General features: G+C 35.5%; 1 protein-coding gene across 6 annotated transcripts in view; it reads right to left on the reverse strand.

Moving 5' to 3' along the window:
* Positions 1–15,571, reverse strand: part of NPAS3 (neuronal PAS domain protein 3) — a 616,070-nt gene that overhangs the window by 387,466 nt on the left and 213,033 nt on the right. The gene's annotated exons all lie outside the window — the stretch shown is intronic.

Consider the following 15,571-nt stretch of genomic DNA (forward strand, 5'->3'; position numbering starts at 1 on the left):
TTGCGCTTAGCGCTGTGTAAGTGAGGTAACATGGAAGTGAGAGAGACTGGATCTCAACACATTTCTTAACTGGCTCATTTACATCATTTAAAATGTGTTTTTTTTTTTTTTTTTCTTCCTCAAGTGAAATCTCAACCATCTGATTTTCCTTGGTGCTATAAACAAATCTGAGCTACAGGAACACACAAAATCTGGGCTGAGCTATAGGAACACATGAAATCTGGGCTCCTCCATTTTCAAAGCAGAAAAAAGTCTCTCAGATGTTCCACTTTGCCCAACTCACATCCTCGCTTCGTTTGCAACTTGCTGTTGCACCACAAGTTTCCTCAGAACAGCAGCCACCCCTTTTCTATCACTTCTCCATTTGCCTTCCTGAGGCGTTCTGTGCTCAAATGAAAGGCGCAGACAGCTCTGTTTTCACTTCTCTTCTGTAAGCACGTGTACACAGGTCCGTATGGTTTGGTCACGAAAATAATCAGATACTAAGTACTCAGTACAGAGCAAGGCGCGGTGCAGGTATAAAGTAAACAGAAAGTTAGAAGATACCCTTTGAATTGAGATGACTATAATCAGTTTAGATTTAACAAATTAGCCACTTCTTAATTTTTACTTTTTGTATCTGGGCAAGACACAAGCCTTCCCTCATGCTCAGAATAAATACATTCCAGAATATTTCTTACCTTGAAAATGTTAGCAATCAATACACAGGGTACAATACTAACATCCATCTTTAAGGCACTTAAAGGCACGTACACTACCAAGTATGCAACATTTACAATTTATATTTTAAAAATAAAACCCGAGGATTTATCTCTCCTATAAAGTGCTTATTTCTTCACACATGCCATAAAGTTAAGGTGCATGGAAGCTCTTGCTATTCAGCCACAAAGTGATCAGCAACATGCAGGAGCTAGGGCAAAATGCCTCCAAAATAAGCATGGTAACACTGCACAAAAACTCTACCTTAAACTGGCAGTTTTGATTCCTGTTATTCGTCAGCCCTGTTACTGGTCAGGTCTCTAAAGAATAGGTAATTTACATTTTTCAGTATTTACATACCATCTGCAATTACAAGTGCAAGCACAAGGGCACGGGTTGGTTTGTTCATTTGTTTATTGAAAAGCTTTTATTGAGGAACAGAAGTAATCACATATATTGCAAAACTCGGTGATGCAGCAGGAGTCACTGAAATATTATCTTGCCAATAGACCCCTAGAACTACTATTAGTATACAACTGTTATCTAATATGTGGTTAGGTGAAGGGTTAATGCAACTCTTGCTACACTGACTTGTTTGCTTAAGAAGAGATATCTAATTTCTTTGTCTAATTATAGGAAGTACCAGAAGGAGGGCTGAGGTTTGGTTTTTTGGGCTTTTTTTTTTTTCCCAGAGTAATATCATACATAGACAACAGCATATTCTTGTTATTATTATTTTTTTTTTTTAATGCTGCTTCATAATGAGTCAAGAACCACTTCTTATTCATAATGTCTACAAACAAATTTAGCCACTTCACCCTGGAGGATTATCCATTGGGTTTTCCAATGTCTGATTAACAAGTGTCTAGAGACTATTGTTCCCAGGGCTATCAATCTTTTGCTCTACTTTCCTTAATTTTTGTCTAAGGCAAATTTAATGACAGCAGTTCTCTTCCTAGGAAGTTCTTAGTTTTTGGGAGCACAGCAAAATGATTTAACTTTTTAGCAATTGCTGTTATACATTCACATAATTTTCAAGAATCTAACAGAAAACAAACAAACAAAAAAGACAAATAACTTCCAAACCTGAGCTAGGACACCTATTTCTAACGTGAAAATCTTTCTCCAGATGCTGTTAACTGCACATAGGCACACTCTTTAAATATGAATTCTATCTCAGATTCATTTAATACTGATTTGACATCAGAAGAAGAAGGAAAAAAGTATTTAATTCATTATCACCCATCCCTGAATTATATATATGAATGTGAAAATCTCTGTTACTAATTTTAATTGCACTATTCCCTCTCCACAGGAGACTGTTAAATTGGTTTGGTGAAATAGTAGTGAATCACATCAAAGTAGTAGGATACATTTTATAATATATCTAAATAACTATCCCATTTTCCCAGCATGTTGCTGTGTATTTTAAGTATTAATATTATGACTCCAGTTTAGAACAATGTAGCTTTATTTTATTCAAATAAATTTTCCTCATACTGTATGTTAGCACTGTTAAAAATCAGGCTAAATTCTAAGTGGCTATCAAGTAATAAAGGAGAAACATTTACTGCGGAAGCCAACACGAAAATGTGTTTGCCTAGTCATAAAACACTCATGAAAGGAGCCTGCAGATGCATCATTTTGATGCAATAATGGTCTTTCCTATCTAATCCCACTTTTTCCCCCCCTCCTTCAGCCGCAATGTTTATTACCTGAACCTAGAATGGGTTTACTTGTTTTCTTGTTATGCTTTGTTGCAATTCTATCAGGCTAGACACTAACATTTCTCCACAGATTTGCAGCATTATTATTTCCACTTATCACCAACTCCCACCCAGAAGGGCAACACACTGTCAGACATCAACACTACCTTTGGCACTGTTTTCATAAGAATGCAAAAGCCTCAATGACTGAAGAGCTTGATAAATGCTCAAATAGCAAGGCTATTATAAAAAGGCTGTAAGAAGTAGGCTCTCTGTGCTTACTCTGACTACACTGGGAATGGACTGGCTCCTTTTGCAGCGTGGACAGGAGCTGCAGATGAATGAAGCAGGAGACTGTGAAGAATGGGGATTAAGAGCAGGTCCATATTGCATAGTGAGGAGCGCATGTGAGCTAATTACCATGTCTCAAAGCTTCATACTGTGCGGACAGAATATTTCTAGTACTTATACTGACTCAGCATGTGAATCCAGACACCACTGTTTTGTTCAGTATAGACATGTTCTCAGAAGCACGAAGGTGTTGAACGGGGAGCAGACGAGAATGAAAAAAGAGAGCATGACCTGAACATGGAGAGGAATGGAATCCAAAGCACCAGCCAAAGCAGAGAAGTTAATTATTTGAATTAATTCATTAAATAAATTGTTTGAAAGACCACACAGATATATGAAATTTTACAGCAAGCATCTGCTGAAATTCAGAGGTAAAAAAATTATATACCTAATTATAAATTGTGTGGCTACTGTAAAATACAGTCCATAAATGTATGCACAAACCACACAAATCATTCTGTGCTTAAGAAGCCTTCATGAGCTTTAAAACAGACAAAATGTTCCTTGTTATTTCACATCAACTACAGCACATGCTCCTTATTTTTGTGACTAAGTGTCATTCTAGGCACTGGACATCCAAAGATTCCAGTAAAATTACAATTTGGTTAATTAAATGCATTGCTTTTCTTATTCCTTGCTCAAAATCATGCAGGTGCAGTTAAAAAATTATTGCTTTCTTTGAGAGGCACTCTGTAGTGGGAGAGGTGATGCAATTTCTCCATCTCAAATGTGTAAAAAAGTAAGTGGAGTATTGTAGTGTGTCCAAGTAACGGTGAAAATGTCCCTTCTACTAACATTTATTAGCCATCCTTGCTGCAGTTTAAGATTATTTTGTTGGGACAAGACCTATAGAACAGAGCGCTACCAAACATAAATAAATAACATAAACATACCAAACATAAATCACAAAAACTGATAGGCACCTGAAATCAATGTGCACCTCTTAATAACTATTTGCTTACTGCACTAGTTAGATCTCTTCTCCCTTGTATCATCATCAGTATTTTCAGCTTGTAAAAGATCTGTATGATTCTAAATAACACTACTGTTTCCCCAAAGCCATTTATAACTTGAATGCAACCTTTCAAGACAGAATTTTAACAAGAGATATCATTAGTTCAGTTCTGTGATTTAACTACAAAATGTATCCTCATTTAATATTGTATAAATACGTTAGAATACATGACAACGTAAGAAAGACTGGGGGAAAAAAGTGCTAATTTAATAATGCTGATGGTAGTCTTCTATGTGCAAAAACAGATGGCACAATGAACAATGGATTTTCTTTTTAATCAAGTAATTTTGAGGGGGTTTTTTTTGTTTGTTTAAAAATAGTAGCTATAGCACTGTTGAAAAGTGGTAGTTCTTAGAACACCCATTTTCAGTAAAAACAAAACAAAACAAGAACACAAAACACTACACAAAAGAAACGAACCAAACAAAAAGGTTCATGGTCTTATCAATAACCTCATTTCTGACCCTCCTTATTGGCTATCCCGAAAACTGAATTCACTTTCTAGTCACTGAAAAATAAGCTGATCCCAATATGGCTCTTGAACAAAAACATGCAACTGTGTGGCATTCACGTCAGACTATGACTATGTTAGTTTTGGAATGTGTCTAATTGGTATAAGCAACTGAAAATTCACAGAGACCAAAGTTGGTGCAGGACACACAAATTTCTTTGATTTCATAGGTCATAGACTTTAGCTACAACTCCACACAATTAAATGATCGTATTGAACTTTAGAAGTATCATAGATAATCTCTGTTTTGACCTGCTGCTACATTATAAAAAAGCTAATAAAAACTGTTCATCCTCTCACATACATTTTTATAATGATTAGTCTAATTAGCAACTTTAAACTGTTGAATATTGCAGGCCATAAACTAATGACATTTAAATAATTTAAAGTACAGACTGTTTTTCAGAAACCTTCAAGATCAGAAAATAAGGTCCTTCTGCTGTAGTTGTTAACTTCTTTTTACTTTGATAAAAATACAGAGAGAGGTCATTGCCTTTGTTTAGCATTACCCTGGGTACTACATTTCGAGCATTACATTCAAGCAAGTTTTTGGCAGTCATTTCATACACACACATATGTGAATGTCATCTATGTAGGAACTATGTGAACATAGCAATATTTATGTTCATATACATGCAACAAATGAACACAAGAGAATAGCATTTTCTTTTAAAAACAGTCCTACTGCACACAGTTTTTTTCACCATCTCAGCTAGTCTAATAAAAGATTATTTCTTGCAAACCTTGCTTTGTTTACACATATGTGGACATTGCCCTACATAGAGGAAAAAGGAAGCATCCAGATGACATCTACACTACCACCTTACTCCTCAGCATTATTTTACGTAGAAGTGCAGGTGACTATACTGGTCCAAGCTGCCAGTTGCACTTCTGCAAGCAATCATCTCAGAAGTGCACCAGTGACACTGCAATTTCAAACTGCTATGAAGGCCAAGTGGCCAACCACTTGAATATCTACCCTCTTATAAATGAAATTAGACAGGATATTACATACATCATTGGTGAAGATACCTACCAAAAATTTCTGCAAAGTTCTCCTTTTAATGCCACAATTATTTGCAGTAAATTACTTAAAGATGGACTGATACAAATCTTAAAAGAAATAATTTTTATGAAATACAGATATAATTTTTGTCTTTAGAGTAATCTTGAAATTATTTAACACTACCTTAATAATTCTTTAACACTTGCAAAAGAAATAAATGAGGTTTCACGGTTATCTGGGGTGAGCCTGTGGCACTTCTGGATTATTAGTTGATCACTCTGTCTACACATGTTAAAAACCAAAACAAAAAAAACCTAAGGAATCATCATTTCTAAGGTGAAATACTGGTCAAATGCTTTGAAGTTGCTGTATATTCTGTAACATAAAAAAGAAAGTAATAGATTATTGACAAGAGACCTAGGATAATTTTTCATTAACAATTGAGACTACAGTAGCCCAGTTCCCTGTGCTTTTCAACTCTATTTTTGCTTTTCATTTTTTATATTTTCATATTTTTTATGTTTTTCAACTCTATCTTTGTGTGGCTAAAAGACACCTCAGCATGATGAGGGAAGGACAACCTGCAGGAACTCCTAATAGTCAGTGACTTCATGTCATTGCCTAGTGGCTATGAGGAGCATTCCCAGCTGACCCAATCTGCGCTCTCTTTGATGACTTGCTTCAGGACAGAGCCTGCACTCAAACTGCATGAGAGGTGCATCTGGACTAGAATTCACTAGGATATACTTTTACAATCTTGTTTTTCCACTAAAGTTTAAAAGTAATATGAGAAAAGAGCTTTCATTTCCATTAATTTTATCAAATATATATATTTAATAATTTGCATTATTAAATATTGTGTATTACATTTACATTCTTGAGTTTCAACTGACATCACTTGATCTGTGTATCCAGCAAATTCCAAGGGAACCAGGTGAAAATATGACCTTTCAGATTAGAGCAAAAAACTCCATCAATCAGCTTTATCATGTACTGCACACCAATCCATCTGCATTTGTAATGAATCTGAAGAAAGCAAGAAAATGAATGCAAATAATTGATCTTTTAGTTATGTCTTACTTCTAATGAACTCAAGTTCAGAACATGTAAAGAAATGCTGTACGCATTACTGATCCAGGAGCAAAGCAGTTAAATTTCTTCTGTGTAAAACTTAGTATTTTTTTAAAATGAAAGTCAAGGAACTATTTTACAAGTAAAATATATCTCTTTCTTATCTTTGAAATGTCTCAACATAAAAGAAAGTTGGAAGCAAGTCGCGGGGGGGGGGGGTATATCAACAGAATCTCCTTTTGCAAGGTATTCCTATTAATTTGGAACCTACAGTAATCTCAGTAGTTATTTTTAGTGTCAGATGTACTGAAATGGGGTTATGAATCACTACTAAATTTAAGTATTAAAATTCTTACAGTCAAATACCTCTCTGCCAAAGTATCAGTGCATTAAGCAAAAAAAAAAAAATTTAAAACCAATCCATTGCGTTTTTGTATAGCACATACATAATAACTACCTGTCTGGTGAAAAAAATAGAACAGTGAAAAACTAAATATTCTTCACTGTAAGTTTGTTGTCAGGTGCTTATCTTTTCTGTCATTCCTTAAATACTTTTGAAATTGAACTATTTCTACCATGCACTTTAACATTCGTTACAGCTGTACAACAATCTACATAGTCAAGAAATGGTAAAAGAAAAAAAAAGAAACATTCAAAGCCGCATACATCCTCTTAGCAACATTTTTCAGCAAGTTCACGAATTGCTCTAGGCCATGAGTCTGACTGGATATAAACACCAGCTTTCACCTTCAGAACCATACCGCAGGTCTATCCTCAGGTCCAAAGTGAAATGTATTTCATGGTCTGAATTCTGTCCTCTGGGAATTATTAAACCACATTCCAAAACCACTGCAAATAACACTTCAGTTTAGCATGATTGGCAGGTCACTTAGGAGAGGCCCTGTATTGCTCTTTAAAGCTATATTACTTTTGATGCCCAGAAAGGACAGTTTTCACAGGTCAAGTTTCAGATCACTGGTAGCAAGCCTAAAAGCCTATATCAAAGATATTTACACCATACCTACCTGTAAGTAAATAAAAAGGACTTCAGCTTCTAATGCCATAGTGGACAAAGGGAACAACAATATTAAAAGCTCATACCAGCCCTTGGTTTAAATCAATATTTGCTTGGCCTGTGTTCCCAACTAACTTTTATACTTTACAAGTAAATATCGACTTACAGCTGAAGACTGACCCAAACCAATGTGACCTACCTCTCTCCCCTCAGTCTTTTGCAACCCTACATCAGTCCCTTCTTACTCCTAGCACTTTGACATTTTTCTGCTTTCCCTTTCCACTTGCACAGTGACCCTATCTCCACCTATCTTATTACCATCCTTACTTAGACCTCCCTCAGCAGGTTTCTCATACTCATTATATCCATTCCTATAATTTTAAAAGCAGTTTATGATCTTCTCATTCTAGACCCAATCCAGCATACTTTGACCATGCTTTTTGTTCTGAATGCCACCCCATTTTACAAGGTGCTATAGAAGTTTCCATGGTTTAGATCTTTAATCCCTTGCGGGCAAACTTTTGCATCAGAACACCTCTGACTGTGGTTGCTTACCTCCTCATAGGATCATGGACTATCTTTGTGGGTCCCTTCCAACTCGGATCATCGAGTCCAACTCCTAGATCCCCCAAAGGACCACCATAAATAAATAAATAAATAGAATAATAAAACAATCAGATCATGTGTCTGAGAGTGTTGTCCAAACGCTTCTTGAACTCCATCTGGCTCAGTGCCATGAACACTTGAAAGCACATCTCAAGTAGCATCATGGGCCTCCATACCCACGTGCAATACAAAACGTTATGTGCCAGCACCTTCTTTACACTGCTATACGACTGCTTTAGCAGGGGTATGGTCAACATTATTCGTGGATCAACAGTGCCTTGTGGATACCTAGGTTTGCAATGGCCAAGCTCTCCTTGCTCTCTTTGAAGAAATCATTAATATACAATTTGGCCACTGAGACAATGTCTTTAGAAAATGACAGCACAAGCCCTAACAAGATTTGATTTGGAAAAAAAAAAAAAGTAAAAAAGAGAAAAAGTAAGAAAGAGGAACAGATTAATGGAGAGAGAACACACAAGACAGAAAGGATGATTCATTTGTCTTTAGATATATTTTTCTTTTAATTGTGACCAAGGGGCAAAGTTAATCAGCTTTTTAGCCAAGAAATTGGCTAAATGTAATTGCCAGCAGTTCACAGTACACACATCTGTAAGGACTGTTACACAGGGCCATATTTTCAAGCTCTGAAACATTGGAAAATGAACTGGAAATGATGAAATTAGTGTTCTATATAAGAGTTCAGTTATGACTATAGAAAATCTATGCACTTTGTGTGGGAATTTAAGAGTTGTTATAACTACATTTATTATCAATAAAAAATCAGGCACATATTAACAATGTTATTTCTAAGAACCTTGATTCTTATGTCTCTTAAGCAAAATGTAAACCGGAGAAAAATGCATCCTTCTAGCTGCTGTTCTTACTACACGTTAAGCTTTCTCTTCCCTCTAAATCTTACATATCAGTCAGCAAAAGGAGCATGGTAAAAGAAAGAATTTTAAAATGACATTCTGATTACTACTTTCAGTTCCAAATAAACAAATGAAAAACAACAAAGAAACAAATCTGGGATTCTTCTGAACAGGTCATTTCATAAGTCAGGCTGGCCTAGGAGAGATATTAACTATCAAATCAACTATTATGTAAAACCTCCTTTACAATAACTTTTACATCAAAGTTAGTAAAGCTCATCAAAACTTTTTGCTCCTTTGATAAACTTTTTTTTTTTTTTTAAACCAAGGAGGAAAATTTTGCAGTGAGAGTTTTATTAGAAATTAGTGGGAAGTAATTATTCACATGGCCTGCTTTTATTAGGAAGGGCTAGTTTCTTAAAACAAAAATAATGATTTTTCAATCTTGATTCATTTTGTGCAAGGAATATTTCTGCTTCTTTACTTGTCAACTAGGCAGATGCACACAACCATTTGGAAAAGTATTTAATTAAGCCTATCTTCTTCCTCTTCCTTAAAAAGAGCTGAACAAAATCAGAAGTGAAAAAACAAATAAAAACACCAAAATGATTTATACTCTAAAACCAAGGTTAGTTATTAGAAATGTTGAAGAAGCCCTTTAATCTTTTAGTCCTTACTGAACAGCGTGGACTTGGTGATAAAGCAATTAAGATATCTCACAAGGGACTCAGATATGCCAGTTTGAGCCATGCTCCAAATTCATGCAGAAAGTTGTTTCTGCTCCATCCAAGTGTACAATGGAGGCTGTTGGCTGCAATGGTCACTACATCATCCCCTCATATGCCACTGGCTAATTGATATGCTATTGATATGCTGCAATACTGACATCATTGACTACTCCTGCTCAAGACAAGCTTTTGACTGGACAGAGAACTTTCAATTGAAATCTAGAATAAAATAAAAATATCTGCTGATAACAGAACATCAATCCTGCCCACAAATTTTTGACCAAATATCCAATAAAGCTGCTCTGTTTACACACAGATAAAAGGTAGTAATTATTATTTAGTGTAGAGCATCTGCTTTGATGACTTTGACATCATTCATTGGAATTAGATAAAATAATTTGTAGGGAAAATCATTTTAGTGAGCTAGACTAACATGGGGAAATTTACTCAATTTCCAATATAAAAAAGCAAGCAATAGAACATACACTTAAAAAGATGCTTTCTGTTCATTTATTTCAGCCTCTTCTCCCAGGTAATTAGTGATAGGACTAGAGGGAATGGCCTCAAGTTGCGCCAGGGGAGGTTTAGGTTAGAAATTAGGAAACGTTTATCCTTAGAAAGAGTAGTCAGGCATTGGAATGGGTTGTCCAGGGAAATGGTGGCATCACTGTCCCTGGGGGTGTTCAAGGTAAGGTTGGACCTGGCACTTAGGGACATGGTTTAGTGGGTAACATTGGTAGTAGGGTGGTGGTTGGACCAGATGGTCTTGAAGGTCTTTTTCAGCCTTAATGATTCTATTCTATCCTATTCTAATCTAATTCCTGAAAGATTTCCTAAAATTATTAGCCAAAACTTGAAAGTTTTCCTCAACAACATGTGACTACTGTAAATATTGGTTTCCATTCTGAACAGAGACCTACGGTGAACTACTGCAGAATATGTAACTAAACAAGTAGGTAAGTCAGGAAATACAGTAAGCACTGCAATATCTCTTCCAGTGTATGAAGAGCATTTTCCAGACTCATAAGTAAATGCTGTTTGTGATTGCCTTTTCAACCGTTCTGCTACCAAACCATTCAAAACATGCAGATCTACTACCTAGGAAGTATGAGAACGAAGAACAACCATAAACTGAAGACTGAAATTACACACAGTTACACACAGATCAGGAAGAATATTAGTTGCATAAAATGTTTACTGCAATGCCACTTCTATTTCATGAAGTTGTTTGCCGAACTGTAATATGTTCACACAGGCTTCACCCAACCACAATCTCACATGCATTCTTGCTCAAAAAGACTGGGGAAGGAAGGATCTCTCCCTCTTCTGCTTGCCATCCAGTTGGACGGTGCCGTGGATTCACCTACAAGGTCCTTCAGAGAGAGACATCTCTGTTTCCATCCCTAGACCGTGTCCAACATAAGATGCTGCTAACAGACTCAGAGAAGGTGTTAATCAATATTGTACATCCCCAGTTCTTATAGAGTTCATTTGCCAAGCTGATGATGCCACCCTCAGATCGAGAAAGCCGTAGAAAGGGGAAGAGATAGTTCAAGTATACCAGAATGTTCCAACATTTAGCTGGCTTTTAAGATGCATCAACATAATGTAAATTTTGATCAACTGTGACCTAACAGAATCTATGTAAATTACATTATTCTACCTCAATTAAACCATAAGTCGCACACAAGTCTTCTATCTATCACTAAGCTTCTTACAACTTCAACATCTTTCCTAATCATGTGTAATTTACTTCAGTTATAGCTGCAGAGTAGAAAGGGGTATAGGAGACAATGACAGTATATCACCTTTATTTTCTTGCCTTTTCCATATTTAAACATTGTAAATCTGCACTGGAAACAACAACAGCTAGTAAGTCTAAAAAGGCAAAAACTACATGCCTCTTAATTTCTACTGAAGAAATTAAGTGAAAGTAGGAATGAAGGACTCCTACTTAAAATTAAGTATTTTCTTCCTAAATTAAGGATTAAGAGTTCATTATGCATGTCTTGCACTGCTTTTCTGGAGAGCGTATTTCTGGTGTTTCTGTTCTGTCAAAGATGGGAATATTAGATTATTTCTGGGGTGCAGGCTGGAAAAGTCAGAGAGGTTGCTTAAGAGGTGGGATTCCTCCAGTGTGAAACAATAACAAATGAAACAGAAGAAAGTGGTTGGGTTGGATGAGCTATTTATAGGTATTGTAAATGACACTTATTCGTCCAATTTCTTCATGATGCTGCAGCATTATGTATTTACAGACTTTTCATATCTTATGGAGAATAAGTATTTCCCTCAACATCACCACTTCCAGCTATGGCAAATTGCCTCCTTGAAAATAAATAGCAATTAGATAGCTAAATAATGACAAGTGAGACATAAGCTTAAAGGGGACAGGGGTGGAGAAGGATAAGGTATTCTGCCACATATCTTGTCTGAATATTTTTATAATCAAGCTAGCTACCATTTCAAAAAATCTTATCGCATGTTTATTATAAAAAACTTATACTTAAGGGAAAAGTAAAGAATTATTTTCAGCAAGGAAGCAATGCATGTAAGGGACAGCTGTAATGTTTCATAGACAGCGGGTTTTTCTTCACTGTGCTACCTATGTGGATTCAGCCTTGGGAGTGTGACAAAATGGTAGATAATCATAATAATCCATGCAGATTTTAGCTACAAGCATGTGATAGAACTTCCTTATCCAGGAATTTCCCATTGCCCACATTTTATCCCGCTCCCCCCCCCCCGGACCTCAGGTCTTTTCAGAACATTTTCAGTTTGCTTAATATATGGAGGAGGTAATGCCATTATTTTGTTTTGCACTGCCTTCTAAAATGAGTATGTAGCTACCAGACTTAAAACTCTAAACTTTTAAACTCTTAGCATTTCGTTTCACATTAGTCTAGTTTTATAGAGCCAAAGAATAAAATAAAAGAAAGGTAAATATACTGAATGCTACTGATAAGCAAGATTGATTACTTCAGATTTCCCTTTGTGTTTACTGACAAAAGGCAGTGTGCAGGAGCATACTGGTTTCGTAGGGAGTGAAAAATGAAGCCTAGTTGGTAGATTAACCATCTACAAAATGATTCCTTGCAGAGTACAGTATGGCTTTTTGCACTCTAATATCTTATGCAGCAAATCTCACTAAATTACATCTTTAATAAATCATTTAGTACTTACCACATTTTGCTAATTATTTCAAAATACTGTAATCCTACATTATTTATATGTTAATTTTTTGTCCTAGAAGAACAATGCTGCAAATAGTGGATTGGCACCTTCAGTAAACAGCAATATGAAATATCTAACTTCCAAGAGAAGCCACCATAATTATGCAGCAAAGTGCTCATTTAGGATTTGGATAAGGCTAAACATACAATGCATTCTACTGTGTGTCACTAAATAGCCCTATCCTTCATATAACTAAGGTGAAAAAATCAGAAGTCACAAAAATACAGCTGAAAAAAAAATGAGAAGACAGATTTGTAACCACAATGATGCATGAATAATTACAAAATTCAAATGTAAAGATCATTCAAATAAATGTAACTGATGGATAATCCTCACAGGGTGCAAGTCAAAGTAAACAGACAGTCCACTTTAGAAAGTGTCTAGTGAATTGATTTAACAAGTTTAATGCGAGCATCAGTGTGGGGCTATTACTGATCGTAAGCTTTACTGATGTTATTTGTTCGCTTGGAAAAATACCGCTCTTTGGAATGAGCACATTAAGGCTAAAATTGCAGAGAAAACCCTATTACAACTTTATTGCTGGCAAATTGGAACCAAACCTTGTCTGTATATCAATTACTTAGAGTTACCACAGAGATAAATCCTTTTTTTTTGTATAGGCTCAATCTTCAAGACAGTGATGAGAAAACTCCTTATTATACCCTACCAACATCACTAGGTTTTCTTAGCAATTTCAAGAAATTGACAATTAAGTTCTTTTTATTAGGTTCCAAAAGCTGTTAAGTCAAACACAAATCTATCATAAGGCTTGTAACAGCATGTTATTTAGGCACATTTCAATGTTTCACTCTTTCATTATCCACCTACCCAAACCCTAATCAAAAGTTCTCATAAAGTGGAGGAGTTTTGAGTTCTCCCATCTAGAGGCTCAGATAAATTTAGAGCAAGTGAGTTCTCATTTCTCTTATCTGGTCATATGAGGTATGACCATTAAGTTAGTAGAAATATTATTTAGAAGACTTTGGATACTAATGCAGTTGTTCACAAGATCATTAATGTTGGGCGACACAATCCTGTGTAATTGCACAGAATAGTTAAAGCAATAATATGTTACAAAGTCCATCAAATGTTAGTATAAATGCGTCTATTTTTATTTGCCTTGTTGCTTGATATAGTTTCCTTTAAGAAAAATAACTACCTCTATAAAGGACAGTGGATAAGGGAAATTGTACAGATCCCAGAGCTGCAACACTGAAATGAGTTGTACTGCTTGCTCCCTGAGCCAAAAGAAACTAAGCTCTTTGTAGAAATGATGCCATTAAGTCTCCGGGAGGAGTAAAGAGTTAGTTCTTGCATATAGGAAAAGCACAATGGAGAGCCAAACAGGTCAAACACTAAGAGAGCACTTGCCTGACATCCCAGCCAGACATACAGTGCCTGAGAAAAAGGGGGGAAAAAAGGGAATAAAAGGCACACCATTCTGATGAATAACTATGGCTAGTCACTAGTACTTCGATAATTCTTTAATATTCACACTTCACACTAGCATAAATGTTAAAACAGAGGCTCATGTTCTGTACCTGGTAATGCATGACCCAAACATATTAATAAGGGAATTTTTATATCCTTTCTCCTGACTGCTCCACTATTCATAAGGAAGTAGAAAAATTTTTTGCACTCTTCTGGTTTATCCCCACAAACAGATGAACAGGGTTGCTCTTGTTTGAATAAAAAGAGCAATGTGCTATAAACATATATAGATCTGAATGTTAAAAATGCTAACTAGATATCTTAAAACTAAATAGATAGCTGTAGCAGCTACAGTTAAAGATATCTTAAAATAAATTAACATATTGCAAGATAGAAAATGTGAGTAAAAGCAGTTGTGCATGAGCAGCAATGCAAAAAGACTCAGAAGTTGCCACAGACTTTTGTGTTCAATTTTTTTTTTCTTTCAATAGCTGGCTTCATGCACAGCCATCCCAATTCATTCTATAACATCCTGACTGGTTGGTCACAGGCTAACGACATTTGAAGAGGGAGAAGGTCAAAGCTATCATTACAGTGGTGACAACCAATCACAGTGGAAAAAAAATAAGTTTTATTTATTACACTTAATATAAGAAACCTTTACTGTGGAATATAATTGTACTGTCACTACACACCAGAGATTTTTAATCCCCAATCATTTCAACATATTTTACAGTTCATTACCTTTTCAGTTAGATATTGCAGGAAAGACTCTCCTGAGTCTATACAAAAGCCTTGAAAATTCTACTATTTTTACTCTCATATTTCACTTACATGAAACACTGGATGATGAATTTCAGTTAAGAAAAATACACATTCTGCATGAGGTTAGTAAAGAATGAAGAAGGAAAAAAAGTTTCAAAATGTTTTGTTAAAGTTTTAGAAAGATCTTACATTTTGTTTGTGAAGCCATAAAATCATAAAATATCGGTAAGTAAGATGTTTATAAGAACTTCAGTATGGTACTATGACACATAGTACAGCATTGTTTTAGCTAAACAAGATGGACTATCTATCTCCCCAATAATACACAGTGCTCTAACAAACAAATACAAAGTTATGTTGCCTCTAGGAGGAGATTACCTCTTATGATTCTCATAAGTTCTAATAAGTGTCACTGTGAAAAGGTAAGCAATTGTATCACTGTGAATTTTGTTCTGTAAAAATCTATCACATATGGTCATTTTTCACATAATATAGCTCCCAAGCCCTACTCTGTATTGACTGAATATAATCTAGACTTCATAACAAAAAAAACGACACTCT

This window comes from Anser cygnoides, chromosome 5 (assembly GCF_040182565.1).
Source record: "Anser cygnoides isolate HZ-2024a breed goose chromosome 5, Taihu_goose_T2T_genome, whole genome shotgun sequence".
Classification (NCBI taxonomy): domain Eukaryota; kingdom Metazoa; phylum Chordata; class Aves; order Anseriformes; family Anatidae; genus Anser; species Anser cygnoides.